Raw genomic sequence first — 17,462 nt, forward strand, 5'->3', positions numbered from 1 at the left:
TCAAGATAGACCTGTGAGCTAAGATCATCACAGTTGAATATGTTGACTGAAAAAGTTCTCTTTGGAGTGAGAGGGCAGGGAAATTCATGGGACCTTAACTTACATGGTTATCCATTCACCTTTTTCCACCCATTTATATGTAATTCTACCCTAGTTGCACATAGTTTCAGGAAAGGGTTAGAAAAGATGGGGAAAGATTGTGGAGGGGGAAATCCCATCTATACAGCCATCCAAAGACCATTTTCCCTGTTGTATACAGTACTTCCTGTGTAAATGACTTAAGGTCAACCATGTGCTTACCCATGACGTCTCACTAGTTGTTCTATAAGCGAGATTAATAAACTCTTTGCTTCCCCCGAGTGACAGGAGTGGCATCTTACTTTGGTTTCTCATTAGAACCCAGTTAGAATGGTGTAGAAATTTTTTTATATATTTCCAATGAAAGAACATTTTCAACATTGTGTCTAATCTATTTATAGAGATTGTTTAGTCTTTTAATGACAGAGAGGATAAAGTTACACTTATCTTTTATGTTACCTGCAAAGGCTCTAAACTTACTACAGTACTGAGTAGATACTGAATATGTTCTTACCCTTGGGCAAAGCATTGACAGTAGTAAACGTAGCCTTCTGCTTGCAGTTATTCAACCCCCTATGCTGATGAAATTTCGAATCACAGAAGTTCACTGTCCAGAGAAAGCTCATCTTTAGAGGTTCAGGCCTTCAGATCCTGATTCTAGGGCTGGTTCACCTGTGCATGATAAAGATGATCTGAATTTCACACCATGTGGATGGATGAATTTATGAGATATGACATGATTTTTCTATAGGATCTAGTTACCCGAAACAGGTAAGCAGAGATTATTCAATGAGTCAGGTACCTTTGATGGTATTTTGAGTTTATAGGTTTGACTTTGTTTTGTTTTGTTTTGTTTCTAAAAATAATTGCTTACCATTTAATCTTAGCCCTGCCAGAGGTAGAGAAATCAGCTATGTGTTTCTCATTCCTTGTATTTCTCTGCTTTTCTAACATAAGGTTATATATTCTGAAACCTCAGAATTTTATATTTTCTGTGGAATTTCTATGGAATATAATTACAGATAGATAGACAGATAGATAGATAGATAGATAGATAGATAGATAGATAGATAGATAGATAGATAGGATGTCAAGATTAAAGGAGAACTGATGCATCAAATCTAAGGGTCAAGGGGGAAAAATCAAGTTACAAACCAAAGAGCTAGGGACATATAATAGGATTTATGGTTTGAGACATGCTGAAAGTACTTTATTTTTAGGACATGTTTGAGCACAGGCAAATTTCAATATTTAAACAAAAACAATTGTGAGTTAGTGATCCTTGAGAACGGGAAACATCTTGATTGTTTACTTAAGTTCATCTCTGTGCAAGCTAAGCTTCTCCTCACCCACGCTAAATTTTCAGTCTCCTCCCTAACAATCTGTACTCCTTTGCTGCTAATATACAGGTTACAATGGCCAGTGTTCATAAAGAGGATCAGCTAAAAATTTATCATTCTAGGCAGCAACTTGAGGAGCTTTGAAAAGCCAAGAGTGCAGAGTGCCACTAAGAGATAAAGAACACAGAGCTGAAAGTGCTAAGGACAAATGGTTTGTTTCAGTACATCCTGTGTAGCAGTGTATTACCAGAGGCAATCAGAACAAAAGATAAGATCAGCATCCCGAGTGCTAAATGATACTCATTTGCCATCTTCACCAAAATAAGATTACATGAAAATATTTTTTTATTTTGAATGTCACTGATAATTTGAATAATGAGATTTTTTTTGACCCATAATCTAGGCAAAGCCTCACTCCTGAAGATAATAGAGATGAGATGAATTGGAGGACTACAGCCAGATACAGATGGGAAACAGAACCTTTTAATACTAGTTGATAAAACTGGCAGTTTAGTGCAGATAAATGCAGAATAACGATGCTTTTGATGGGTCTTTATCACAGAAGGGCATGTTATTTCCAAATTATGAGACATATAAAAGGAGTTTTAGTCAAAAGACAAGTCTGTTTATATCCTCAATAAATGAGAAAGAGAATCACAAACCCCATAAATGAACATAGAGAAGGACAACTGCTTGATGTTTTTATCACCAGGTCTCTACACTTTAGAATTATAGAACAAAAGAATACCCAGGAAAGAATCAAAAAGCTGTCAACATGGCAGCTTTGAAAATATAAAATTGTAGTTTCTATGGGAAATAATACCATAGTTGGACTCACATCCATTAAAAATAATCTCAAATGTAGATGTCTTAAATATGTTCTACTTGAAAGAACGTTTGAACTGGTATTTAATGAATATTAAATTTTGTATATTAAGTATATGACCAAATTTTTGCATAGATAGTCTCCTCAATATCTTCTCTTATTCATTTGAATACTTAGTTCACAACTGGTTTGATCCATCGTGGACCCTTTAAAAGGCAAGGCCTAGATGAAAGAAACAGGCAATTGGTGCCATACTTTGGTTTATAGTGCAGTTCTGCTTCTAACTTAGGTTTCTGTGCTTTCTGGTCCCCATAACAATATAAGTAAGCAGCTTATAATGACTGCTGTCATAGAGTCCCAACTCCTATGCCATCTGCAACACAATGGACTTTACCCTCAAATGGTAAGTCCAAGGAAGTCTGTCTTTCCTTACGTGGTTTCTAGTCAGGAATTCTGTCACACTATCAAAAAAGGTAACTAAATTAAACAATTATCTCCTTTGCCATTGAATTTTATTTCTGAGAAAAGTAACAAACCAAACAGGAACATCTAATGAATGACTTCTTTAAATGTAATATTTATTCTTTGGGTAAACTTTTGTAAGAAAAGCGAATAAAATAAATTTGAGCTATTATTAGATATCTTACTCTAGAATGTAATTCTTATCGGAGCTGTCTAGTTCAGGGTTATAGTATTTACAGTCAATATGTCTGTGTAAATTTGCCAGTTGTGTCTTGGGGCATTTGATCTAACATTTCATATGCTAGACTTATAACTTAAGTAGTAATTTCCATGTAGGATCTATCTTAAAGGTCAAGATTTAGCACAGAAATGTGGTAATTTACTGTTAGCTTTTATCTACATTACAGCTTTATTAATATGCAATAATAGATATCTGATAAGTAACCATCTTGAACACTAGCATGAGCCAATATTATAGTTAGGTGTGACAGTTTCTATCTCTGTTCTAGTCCTAGGACTTAAAAAGCTAAGGAAAGGTTATCAGGAGTTCGAAGCCAGCAATAGTCAATTGATTGAATAGTCTATCAACATCAATGACAGAAAAATCCAATATTATTTAGATAATGATTTTAAAAAGCAGAAGAGTGGGCTGTTGTTACAGAATGGGCCATGGTTTGTAAGGCTAGCTGAATAGCTTTTGAAATGTTTTAGATATCTTATGTGACTTGGTGTCTTTAAATTTAAAACAGCTAAACTGCTTTAGAAACTTTTTAGCTTATATTTTACTGCCAGTATAATGCCAGTATGACTTTTTATTTGTGTGGCGGTTTGAATATGCTTACCCAAGGAATGGCACTATTGGGAGGTGTATCTGTGGTAGAGTAGATGTAGCCTTGTTGGAAAAAGTATGTCACTGTTGGGGTGGGCTTTGAGATGCTCCTCCTATCCATGTACCAGCAAGTCTGCTCCTGACCTCTTTCGCATGAAGATGTAGAACTCTCAGCTCTCCATTGACTTGCCTGCTTGGATGCTGCCATGGCTTTAGCCGTATTGCTAATGGACTGAACCTCTAAACCTGTAAGCCAGTCCCCAACTAAATGTTTCCTTTATTAGAGTTACCATAGTCATTGTGTCTGTTCACAGCAATGGAAATTCTAAAGAAGACTTTTGAGTGTGGTTAATTCTGCTTTTCAAGTTTATTCCAACTTCTGTTCTACTAACAGTCTTTTCAAGTTGGCAGGTGTGGGGAGGAAAATTCAAAGAATCCAATGAATTTCCCAGCCCCTAACCTAGTCTTGATCTAGGCCATGCACACAGACTTATAGTTTCCACAGGGAAAGTTGTGTTAAAGAGCCTCTCTCTAGTGTCTCCAGTGTGCTGAGGAACAAAGATAAAAGATCTTTCACTTGAAACCTTCCCAGAGAGCAATCTCTAAGGGTTCAAGGGCCTGTCATACATATTTGGCAAGGAAACTGCCTAGAGGGTCAGTTTGAAAACCAACCACTGTAAGCATTTTACTATAATGGACTATTTCAAGGATTCATGTTGCTGGCATCTAAAAGAGTCCATACACGACTGTTCCCATGTAGAAAGCAATAAAATGGACTCTGAGAAGTTAACAAAAGAAATTAATTGGAAGAAACTAGTGTACATGGTGACACTGCAATGGGTTGAAGGTGGGTGTGAGCAAGGAGACATCAGAAAGATCAATAAACTCTTATAAACAATGGCTTGGTGACTGTTTGCCAAAAAATGGATTCACAGATAATAAGCAATCTGAAATTGTCTGCCTCCTCATCATGTTTCTTGTATGCATCATGAAAGTGGTGAATATGCAGAAAAGGAGCCCTAGTTAAGATGTCTTCCTTGGTAAGGCCATGCGCCCAAGGATGGATACCCATTTCACACTTCTTTTGATAAAATGAATTCATTGTACATCCCTTTCCTGAAACAATGAGATGTCCTCATTCATAATCACAACCGCGCTTAGATCTGTTTCCCTTAGGACAGAGCAGGTGATCATCTATGAGAGAACAATTTAAGAGCTATTTAAAATCTGTTTGCATTTGTGCTTGAATAGAGCTTAAAATACTAAAATAAGAAAGGACTTAATGATTTTCCTTTAAAAAATATGACAAATCAATGTGTTTCCTGATCTTCAAGAAATTTGCTATAGAAATCTTCAACTAAGGTTGTGTTTCGTCATGGTTATCATAAAAGGATATTGCATGGTATGCCATGGTAGGGTCCCATCTTACCTTACTACTTTTGAAATGTTTTCCATTGGCTCAGATTTCCTTTCTCAGAAGTAGTTCAGTTAATCTTTTTTAAAATGCATCTTCTCCTTTCTTTAAATTAAAATTATGTTTTTCTACTACTACTAAGAACAACATCCATTGTATGAACCCACTTTATTTATTAATTAATTAATTTGTTTGTTTGGTTGGTTATTTATTTATTTTTTTAATTATTCACTTTTAAAAGGGCCTAAAATTGTTGCTGTTGGGTTTTTTACTAATGGAACTCTATTATTTTCTTTGATTATCTTGTCCTTTGTCTTACCTCAGAGACATTTCTTTTTAAATAGAGCCTTAAAAATTGTGGCCAGCAGAGAGCTCATCGCCCAGACGTGTGGGCACTCCTGAGACTGCAGGGCAGGAGAGACCGCCAGTACTGTCCACCTTTGCCCACATCCTTGGCCCAAGAGCAAACTGTATAGGGTCTTTGGGAACAGGAAGACAGGGGCACTCTAGCTGCAGGAGCCCTGTGGTCTAGACTGCATCTAGATCTGAAGGGACCCAGTCAAAGTACTCCCTGCAATCCAAATCCCATGGGATGAAGAGCTAGACTTTCAGAGGGGCAGACATACCTGTTAAACCAGAGGAGACTACTCTCTGCCCACATTTCTGACTTTAGAGAAAAACACCTAGTGCCATCTGGGCCCCCTATGCACAGGGACCCCAGAGAAGGAGGGGCAGGCCCTTCTGGTTACTGCCCTCACAGAGAGCTGGAACTCAGCCCTGAGGAGTGACTTCTGCCTGAGACAAGAGGTAAGATCAACTTTTCTGCTCCAAGTGACCTTCCTGGTAGACATAGGAAACATGCCCGCAGGAACAGCTGAAAACCAGTAGATAGGAACGACTGCACGCCTGAAAGCAGAACACTCTGTTCTCATAACAGGAAAACAGGTCTACAGCACTCCTGACACACAGGCCTATAGGACAGTCTAGCCACTGTCAGAAATAGCAGAACAAAGTAACACCAGAGACAACCTAATGGAAAGAGGCAAGCATAGGAACCCAAGCAACAGAAACCAAGATTGCATGGCATTATCTGAGCCCAATTCTCGCACCAAAGCAAAAACTGAATATCCAAACACACCAGAAAAGCAAGATATAGATTTAAAATCGCATTTGATCATGATGATGGAGAACTTCAAGAAAGACATAAGAACTCCTTTAGAGAAATGCAGGAAAACACGAATAAACAAGTAGAAGTCTTTAGAGAGGAAACACAAAAATCCCTGAAAGAATTACAGGAAAATACAATCAAACAGGTGAAGGAATTAAAAATGGAAATAGAAGCAATAAAGAAAGCACAAAGGGAGGCAACCCTGCATATAGAAAACCAAAGGAAGAGACAAGGAGCTGTAGATACTAGCATCACCAACAGAATGCAAGAGATGGAAGAGAGAATCTCAGGAGCAGAAGATTCCCTGAAAATCATGGAAACAACTGTCAAAGATAATGTAAAATGGAAAAAGGTACTGGCCCAAAACATACAGGACATCCAGGACACAATGAGAAGATCAAACCTAAGGATAAGAGGTATGGAAGAGAGTGAAGACTCCCAGCGCAAAGGACCAGTAAATATCTTCAACAAAATCATAGAAGAAAACTTCCCTAACCTAAAGAAAGAGATGCCTATAAACATACAAGAAGACTACAGAACTCCAAATAGATTGGACAAGAGAAGAAACTCCTCCCGACACATAATAGTCAAAATACCAAATGCAAAAAACAAAGAAAAAATATTAAAAGCAGTAAGGGGAAAAGGTCAAGTAACATACAAAAGCAGACCTATCAGAATTACACGAGACTTCTCACTAGAGACTATGAAAGCCAGAATATCCTGGACAGATGTCATACAGACCCTAAGAGAACACAAATGCCAGCCCAGGTTACTGGATCAAGCAAAACTGTCAATTAACATAGATGGAGAAACCAAGATATTCCATGGCAAGACCAAATTTACACATCTTTCTACAAATCCAGCCCTCTAAAGGATAAAGAATGGTAAAGCCCAACACAAGGAGGCAAGCTACACCCTAGAAAAAGCAAGAAAATAATCGTTTTGCAACAAATCAAAGAGAAGACAAGCACACAAACATAATCACACCTCCAAATATGAAGATAACAGGAAGCAACAGTCACTATTCCTTAATATCTCTCAACATCAATGGACTCAATTCCCCAATAAAAAGACACAGATAAAAATAACTGAATACCCAATGAGGACCCAGCATTTTGCTGCCTATAGAAAATACACCTCAGAGACAAGGACAGACACTACCTAAGAGTAAAAGACTGGAAAATAACTTTCCAAGCAAATGGTCTGAAGAAGCAAGCTGGAGTAGCCATTCTAATATCGAATAAAATTGATTTTCAACCAAAAGTCATCAAAAAAGATAAGGAAGGACACTTCATATTCATCAAAGAAAAACTCCACCAGGATGAACTCTCAATCCTAAATATCTATGCTCCAAATACAAGGGCATCTACATACATAAAGTAAACCTTACTAAAGCTCAAAGCACACATTGCACCTCACACAATAATAGTAGGAAATTTCAACACCACACTTTCATCAATGGACAGGTCATAGAAACAGAAATTAAACAGAGACATAGACAGACTAAGAGAAGTCATGAACCAAAAGGACTTAACAGAGATTTATAGAACATTCTACCCTAAAACAAAAGGATATACTTCTTCTCACCACCTCATAGTACTTTCTTCAAAATTCACCATATAATCTGACATAGAACAGGCCTCAACAGTTACAGAAAGATAGAAATAATCCCATGAGTCCTATCAGAACACCACGAGCTAAAGCTAGTCTTCAATAACAATAAGGAAAGAACGCCCATGTATACATGGAAGTTGAACAATGCTCTACTCAACAATAACCTGGTCAAGGAAGAAATAAAGAAAGAAATTAAAGATTTTTTAGAATTTAATGAAAATGAAGGTACAACATACCCAAACTTATGGGACACAATGAAAGCTGTGCTAAGAGGAAAACTAATAGCTCTGAGCGCCTGCAGAAAGAAAGAGGAGAGAGCATATATCAGCAGCTTGACAGCACACCTAAAAGCTCTAGAACAAAAAGAAGCAAATACACCCAGGAATCAAACTCAGAGCTGAAATCAACCAAGTAGTAACAAAAAGGACTATACAAAGAATCAATAGAACCAAAAGCTGGCTCTTTGAGAAAATCAATAGGATAGATAAAGCCTTAGCCATACTAATGAGAGGACACAGAGAGTGTGTCCAAATTAACAAAATCAGAAATGAAAAAGGAGACATAATAACAGAGCTAGAGGAAATTCAAAAAATCATCAGATCCTACTACACAAGCCTATATTGAACAAAACTTGAAAATCTGGAGGAAATGGAGAATTTTTTAGACAGATACCAGGTACCAAAGTTAAATTAGGAACAGATAAACCATTTAAACAACCAAAAAACTCCTAAAGAAATAGAAGCAGTCACTAAAAGTCTCCCAACCAAAAAGAGCCCAGGTGCAGAGGAGTTCAGTGCAGAATTCTTTCAGAACTTCATAGAAGATTTCAAACCAATACTATCCAAACTATTCCACAAAATTGAAACAGATGGAGCACTACCGAATTCCTTCTATGAAGCCACAATTACTCTTATACCTAAACCACACAAAGACTCAACAAAGAGAACTTCAGACCAATTTCCCTTATGCATATCGACACAAAAATACTCAATAAAATTTTTGCAAACCGAATCCAAGGGCACAACCAATTATCCACCATGATCAAGTAGACTCCATTCTAGGTATGGAGGGATGGTTTAATATATGGAAAACCATCAATGTAATCCACTATATAAACAAACTGAAAGATAAAAATCACATGATCATTTCATTAGATGCTGAGAAAGCATTTGACAAAATTCAACACCCCTTCATGATAAAAGTCCTGGAAAGACCAGGAATTCAAGGCTCATACCTAAACATATTAAAAGACATACAGCAAACCAGTAGCTAATATTAAACTAAATGGAAACTTGAAGCAATCCCACTAAAATCAGGGACAAGGTTGCCCACTCTCTCCCTACTTATTCAATATAGTTCTCGAAGTACTAGCCAGAGCAATCAGACAACCAAAAGAGATTAAAGGGATACAGATTGGAAAGGAAGAAGTCAAAATATAACTATTTGCAGATGATTTGATTGTATATTTAAGTTAATCCCAAAAGTTACACCAGAGAACTACTAAAATTGATAAATACCTTCAGCACAATGGCTGGGTATAAAATTAACTCAGATAAAACAGTAGCCTTCCTCTATACAAAAGAGAAAGAAAATAGGGAAACGACACCATTCATAATAGTCCCAAATAATATAAAATACCTTGTGTGACTTTAACCAGGCAAGTAAAAGAACTTCAAGCCTCTGAAGAAAGAAATTGAAGAAGACCTCAGAATATGGAAAGATCTCCCATGCTCATGGATTGGCAGGATTAATATAGTAAAAATGGCCATTTTACCAAAAGCAATCTACAGATTCAATGCAATCCCCATCAAAATACCAATCCAATTCTTCAAAGAGTTAGACAGAACAATTTGCAAATTCATCTGGAATAACAAAAAACCCAGGATAGCTAAAACTATCCTCAACAATAAAAGGACTTCAGGGGGAATCACTATCCCTGAACTCAAGCAGTATTACAGAGCAATAGTGATAAAAACTGCATGGTACTGGTACAGAGACAGACAGATAGACCAGTGGAATAGAATTGAAGACCCAGAAATGAACCCACATACCTATGGTCACTTGATTTTTGACAAAGGAGCCAAAACCATCCAATGGAAAAAAGATAGCATCTTCAGCAAACGGTGCTGGTTCCACTGGAGGTCAGCATGTAACAGAATGCAGAACGATCCATGCTTATCACCTTGTACAAAGCTTAAGTCCAAGTGGATCAAGGACCTCCACATCAAACCAGATCCACTCAAACTAATAGAAGAAAAAGTGGGGTAGCATCTCAAACACATGGGCACTGGAGAAAATTTCCTAAACAAAACACCAATAGCTTCTGCTCTAATATCAAGAATCAACAAATGGGATCTCATAAAACTACAAAGCTTCTGAAGGCAAAGGACACTGTTTTAGGACAAAATGGCAACCAACAGATTGGGAAAAGATCTTTACCAATCCTACATCTGATAGAGTGCTTATATCCAAATTATACAAAGAACTCAAGAAGTTAGACTGGAGGGAGACAAATAACCCTATTAAAAATGGGATTCCGAGCTAAACAAGGAATTCACAGCTGAGGAATGCTGAATGGCTGAGAAACACCTAAAGAAATGTTCAACATCTTTAGTCATAAGGGAAATGCAAATCAAAACAACCCTGAAATTTCACCTCACACCAGTGAGAATGGCTAAGATCAAAAACTCTGGCAAGAGCAGATGCTTGCAAGGATGTGGAAAAAGAGTAGTCTGGTGGGGGGAGGGCGGCAATGGGGGGAGGGTTGGGAGGGGAACACCCATAAGGAAGGGGAGGGCGGAGGGGGATGTTTGCCCGGATACCGGGAAAGGGAATAACACTCGAAATGTATATAAGAAATACTCAAGTTAATAAAAAAAATAAAATGTAAAAAAAAAAGAGGAACACTCCTCCATTGTTGGTGGGATTGCAGACTGGTACAACCATTCTGGAAATCAGTCTGGAGGTTCCTCAGAAAATTGGACATTGAACTGCCTGAGGACCCAGCTATACCTCTCTTGGGCATATACTCAAAAGATGCTCCAACAAATAACAAAGACACATGCCCCACTATGTTCATAGCAGCCTTATTTATAATAGCCAGAAGCTGGAATGAACCCAGATGCCCTTCAACAGAGGAATGGATACAGAAAATGTGGTACATCTACACAATGGAATATTACTCATCTATCAAAAACAATGACTTTATGAAATTCGTAGGCAAATGGTTGGAACTGGAAAATATCATCCTGAGTGAGGTAACCCAATCACAGAAAAACACACATGGTATGGACTCATTGATAAGAGGATATTAGACCAAATGCTCGAATTACCCTAGATGCACAGAACACTTGAAACTAAAGAAGGATGACCTAAATGTGGATGCTTCATTCCTTCTTTAAAAGGGGAACAAGAATACCCTTGGGAAGGAATAGGGAGGCAAAGTTTAGAACAGATGCTGAGGTAATGCCCATTCAGAGCCTGCCCCACGTGTGGCCTATACATATACAGTCACCAAACTAGATAAGATGGATGAAGCAAAGAAGTGCCGGCTCACAGGAACCAGATGTAGATCTCTCTTGAGAGACACAGCCAGAGTACAGCAAATACATAGGCGAATGCCAGCAGCAAACCACTGAACTGAGAATGGAATCCTCGTTGAAAGAATCAGAGAAAGGACTGGAAGAGCTTGAAGGGGCTTGAGACCCCATATGAACAACAATGCCAACCAACAAGAGCTTCCAGGGACTAAGCCACTACCCAATGACTATACATGGACTGACCCTGGGCTCCAAGTGCATAAGTAGCAATGAATAGCCTAGTAAGGGCACCAGGAGAAGGGGAAGACCTTGGTCCTGCCAAGACTGAACCCCCAGTTATCAGGATTGTTGGGGGGAGGGTGGCAATGGTGGGAGGTTGGGGAGGGGAACACCCATACAGAAGGGGATGTCGAAGGGTTATGGGTATAGTGTCCTGGAAACTAGTAAATGGAATAACATTTAAATGTAAATAAGAAATACACAATTTAATAAAGATGGGAAAAAAAGAATGGAAAAAATATGTGACCAGCATAGTAGATGATAGAAACTGGATGGTAGATAAATAAAACATTTCAACCAGTGAAATCTGCCTGGCAAATCCTGTCTATAAGACTTCTGGATAGTTTTATGATTGAGCTTGTTAATGTTTGCAATGCATCCTGAAAATGATAAGCTAAGAGGCTCCGTCTAAAAATACCTTACACTTTCTGGTGCTTGTTATCCTGTCAGGAGCTCTCTTCCTGTTACCTCCATCCCCTTTTCTCTTGTTGCTAGTTTAGACCATTTCTGTACATCACATACATATCACATGTGAAAAAAAAGATGAGATATAATTTAAGATGGTATCTTTAGTTTAGTTGCAGCTATGATTATAGAAAACACGTGGGATTTACAGAAAGTACAAAAAATAGAGATTATTAAGTTGAAACTTCAAAATTCACTTTGGAAATTGTTGGTTTGTATAACCCCTGCTTCCATTTAAAAAGACCACTGAGTGAATTTTACTGCAACTAGGTAAGAGTTCTTTCATTAATAGATGTTGTTTCCATTTGTTGTCCTCAAATTACCAATGCATGAAGGAAGTCATATAATATGAAACTTACCCTTTAGCATTGTTATAGGTCTGAGATCACTCAGAGATTCCCCCACGACCACGAATGAATTTTAGCAACAAAAAGAGGCTTAGTAAATATTGGCAGTGGATATTCTTTGTAGCTGGCTGCAACCAAGGTCACCCTCTAGGTATCGCCCCAAAACACTTGAGTTTGAGATTTATAAAGGCAAAAGCCACAAGGCCCATGTACTTCCTGCCTTCCTGAAATCAGTAGAAAGCACACATTCTGACATACTTCCCGCCTACAGGCAACCAAGCACACATCTTTTAGTCACTCAGTCAAGGGCAAGCAAGCTTGTTCCCAGGAGCAAAAACACGTGGTTTGTGTAAGATCAGTTCCCACATTCTGGGAAGTTATCTGTTTTTGGGCAAGGGGGCGGTTTACAGGTTAGAGGCATTTGTGTTTTTATAGTTCTCTTCAGCATAGTGATTTTAAACTTTGAAACATAATGTTCACCGTCACAACATGAGCTTACAGCTGTTGTAGTGAAAAACTAAAGGGAACTACTTTGCCCTTTTCAGTGGAGTGATGATGTCATTGCCTTTCTCTTTTGTTCACTTAAATGACAGAACACAAACACTGTTTGCCATATTGGTTTGCACATTAATAAGCACAACATAAAAGCAAATTGCAAGGCTGTGCTTCTTCTCAAGCTGTTCTCCCATGTTAATGCTTTCCTGCAGCCCTGACAGATGCTCCGACGCCAAAATAGCCTCCAGAAGAGGAGTCTAATGAAGGTACTATTTATACAACTTTGGGAACCTTGAAATCACTGAGATTCGTTTCTATGATTCCTCATAGTAAAATATTAGCACTTGGCCAAAGACAATTGTTTCCTAACAGTTTATTTGATATTTTTATAGAAAAATCCCAGGCACGGATAAACCTCATAAAAAAGAAGCAAAGAAAGAAAAAATAAATTCATATACATAAAAAATAATTTTTAATGCACATCCAAGCCTCTCCCACATTTCACCTTTTATGAATTATCCTTTCATGCCGTGTAATGTGGAAGAATGTTTTGGTTTTTTTTTTTAAATCTGGCTATCTAAGTGCTTACTTTCCTCTCCCCATCTTGCTCAGTTTGTCAAAGAAAACACCTGTTGAGGTGGAAGCCCTGCTGTGAGGCTCCACAGAGTCCAAGATCGGAATGATGGAACATGGAGCAGTACTGCTCGCAGAGCATTATCATAATAGCCTGAACTCCTGAGCTCCTCCTGACTACCTGGATCTTACCTCCCAAAGGGGAAATGACTTCAAAGACTGAACCTCTTGTCTGCATTTTCAAAGATTCAGCAACATAACGCTGCAGAGTCTGAGGCTTGTTTTAACCAGGTGCAATAATGCCAAGAAATGAGGCTGAGTTCTACTAGGAGCACAGGAGAGCGCGGAGGCAGACCCCTCAGGACTGGTATTTCCTCCCTGTGCTTCACGGCAGGCTTGTCATCCTCGGGACCCTGCCAGTTGTTTTAACTCACCACTGCAAATTCAGTCTCTGTTTCCTAAGTCCACTTGGAAAGTCAAACAAATTTAAGAGTTTCAAAACAGTGCTAGCCCAAATCCGGTTGGAACTTTTAATTAGACTGATGTTATTTTTAGACTCTCTCAAAGCTCCATAATTGAGCCCTTTGCAGTTGTACAAACAAATAGAAACCTTGTAAGAGCTTGAAATTCATGATAGTTTACTAATGAAGTCAGCTTGGAAAACTCTTCATTGAATATTGTAATTTGATTGCCATCTTATTCTGATTGGACCCTGGTTTTGCATTTAAATGAGTATATATTATTTGAAATGCAAAACAGCATGTTATCTGGGGTACTTTGCGGGAACCGACAAGATTAAAAACGTCTAATGTTCCATTTTACAAAAACGTTACAAAATGGAAGTGCACAGCAGACTTTTAAAATTTATTAGTAACAGCTCACAATAATTGGACATTAATTAATCCTAAATTACAAGACATTTCTGTGGAAATGCATATTGCCTCCTTCCCATCGGTGCTTGGCAGATTCATTAGTAGTATTATTTTTGTTTGGTATTGATGGCATTAGCAGCAATTTCTTAGTTACTAAAGCAGTCATTGTTATGGAGTTGACTGCTCCTCCTGTGAATGTGGCAAGATGCATCAGCAATTACTGACGCTGTAACAACTGACCTTGAATATCCAATTAGAAAACAAAAACAAAAAAAAAAAGAAAAAAACAAAAACAAAAACGAACCAAGAACGCTGCAGTGGTAAGCTCAGGCAAATTCAATTCCTGAATTAGGGTCTATGTTGGCCTGTTCCAAGCTTTGGGTTTTGCCAGCTTTTATGTTTTTAGATGGATAGAAAAGTTATTTCTGATTCTGTAACCTTTTATTATTATTTCCCAACTGTGTTTTTTGTGTCTTACATAGAAAATTGCTTTCAATTGAATCACCCAAAAAAGATTTCTCTTTGAGAGTAGGATGGAAACAGCCGTCTAGCTATTTGATTGTTTGACTCACTGAAGTTTCTATTACAACTAGTCTCAGACAAATACAGTAACTCACAATCTATTATTCTAGATTTTTCTCTCCCTTCAACATTTCTATGACAAAAGATTGTTAGACCAGGATCTTGGATTTATATGTGTATCATCCAGACCTCTAGAATAATATTTAATCCTTTAGATATTGTAAAGAGTGGGGAGAGATGAATGCTTCCTGTGATTTGTGTGGTCAGATAGACTTGTCTTCAATGATTTTGTTTCTCACCTCAGGTCCAAGGACATGCTTCTTGGATGTAAGAACATGGGCTCAGTCAGAATAACCCCCAGGCTGGACGGCAGGAGGAGAGCAAGGATATCTGAAATAGTGTAGGAGGGGAGAATAAATGGATGGCAGGACTTTACAGCCCATTTTTGCAGGCTTGATGATATCTTAAACAGCTTTCCAGTACTGTAAGAAAGAAACTGAAAATAAAAATGAGGAAAATATTTTGTTGTTCTTTTATTCTGTCCATGGTTTTGATAATTCTGCTTATAACCAGCATTTCTTGTTGCTTTGGGCCATGGAAGAGGTAGCACAGTAGCAGAAAGCACATGGTAGAGTAGACTAAGTTGTACCATCTAAGGAGTGCAAAAGACAAAAGGGACAAGACTGGGATCTACTCCAACCTGAGACCTTCCAATGGGTTCCACACTTTTATATAGTGGCAGGGGCTTAGCACTAAGCATTTTAATCGTGTGGAAGGCACTGAACACAAAAGTAGCAGACTCCACCTACCATGTTAATCCAGCATTAGTCCAGTCTGTCTGGATGCTTCCAAAAGCTTCCTAAAACTAATATTTTATATGGTAAAAATGTATGCAACATGTAAGCCTAGGTAAAGTCTTCAAATTTTATTCTATGATTCTAAGATTAGATGGGGTGTTATGTAACAATCTACTCTGAATGGAAATATCCCATTTAGGTAAGAATTTCATTTAGACTTTGTTACAGGATAGCCTGCATCATTGATGAATGAGGTCTATTTTATGGGTACAGAATGCCTTCCCAACAACTAATGGATTAAATAAAGGGTGTAGTACAGTTCCTGAAATCAGCATTATGAGCTAGGATCTGAAAAAGGCAATGGCATGTGTTGCATTGCCTTTGTTATAGGTATGTGGGGATTTTGACGTGTGGTTTTCAGGCCCCGAATTTGCCTCTGGTTTGAAAAAGGGAGTATATAAAAGGAAGTTTGAGATAGAGGTGGTGGATTGCCATATCTTACTGATGTCAAGATGTTAGGAGTTAGTCTGGTGCTGCTATGTATTCAAATGATAAATACTGGCCTCATAATCTGCCTGTCCTGATAAGTCGATCCTCACGAATATCAAAACATGCTATGTAAAATTTGCTCATCTTATTCTTCAACTGATTAAATAAATTTGGATACAGTCAATCACTTGGGAGAGTAGAGGCATGAGAGGGATCCTTTACAAGGCTATGGGTCACAGGTAAGGAGAAGGAAGGAGACAGCAGGAGAGAGAAGGGGGGAAATGCAGGTCTCCATTAGATATGATAAACCAGGAGTATGTGGCCGAGTAATATGTTCCCTGACTAAAAACTGATGGAGCCAAAATAACCCAGGCAAGACTCAAACAGCAAGTACTTGTGGACTATAACTGAGGAATTAACAGTCTAGCATATAGAAAACTACATGAGGGATAATTCACCCAGTATTTGTGCTATAGCTAATATTTAAAAAAACTATATGATTTGCCTCAAATATCGTGAGACTATCCAGGTCATATTTATAACTAATAGAGTTATTAAATGTCATTTAAAAATACCATTTACAGCAAGACACAAGGAAGTGAGAGTAGTGCAAGTTAGAATGGTGCTAAAAAACTCTACCTGGGATCCAAAGAGTTGAAACCTATAGGAATAAGATAATGAGAACCAAGAGGGAAATGTAAATGTTCTAGAAGAAGTGCATCAGATTCAACCTTTGGAAGGGTCAAGAGAGAAGGAAGAAGTCCATAACTGAAGATCTGATTGGAGACCTTGGAAATGGCCAAATGTGGTGGGGTCTTCTGTGGGCCACAAGACACTCAGAAATAACATTATCTGTCAATGAAGGGGAAAAAGGAGGGAGATGCAGAATTTGATTATGAAATGTGAATGCCTCCGTGCTGCAGGTTTTGCCTTTGTGAGAAACATTGCCAACCTAAATATCTGTTTGTGGAGTAATGACAAAACCGAATTAGAGATCATCAGCCCAGATGCCAATGGAGAGAAAGAGAAGGTGGGTGTATCTGGAAAATTATTAGAAAGTTGAGACACCTCATGGGACTGCAGGCCATGTGGTTGATTTGAACAAACCACCAAGGAAAATGGAAAACATTTCTTCAACTACCATGGAAACTTGTGGGCTAGAAAATCACCATTCAGGGAAGAGAGTTTCACAAGTGGAATCTTCAGCCAGCTCTCATGCATGCGGGAAAGAGTTACTCTTGAGGCACACCATTGATGTTAGAGCTGGTCCACATTGCAGATCGTCCATGTGGCTGCACCAAGTCTTCACAGAGAGTGACAGCAAGTTGCAGATTGAGAGTGTGGTGCTGGGAA

This window comes from Rattus norvegicus, chromosome 6 (genome assembly GCF_036323735.1).
Source record: "Rattus norvegicus strain BN/NHsdMcwi chromosome 6, GRCr8, whole genome shotgun sequence".
Lineage (NCBI taxonomy): Eukaryota > Metazoa > Chordata > Mammalia > Rodentia > Muridae > Rattus > Rattus norvegicus.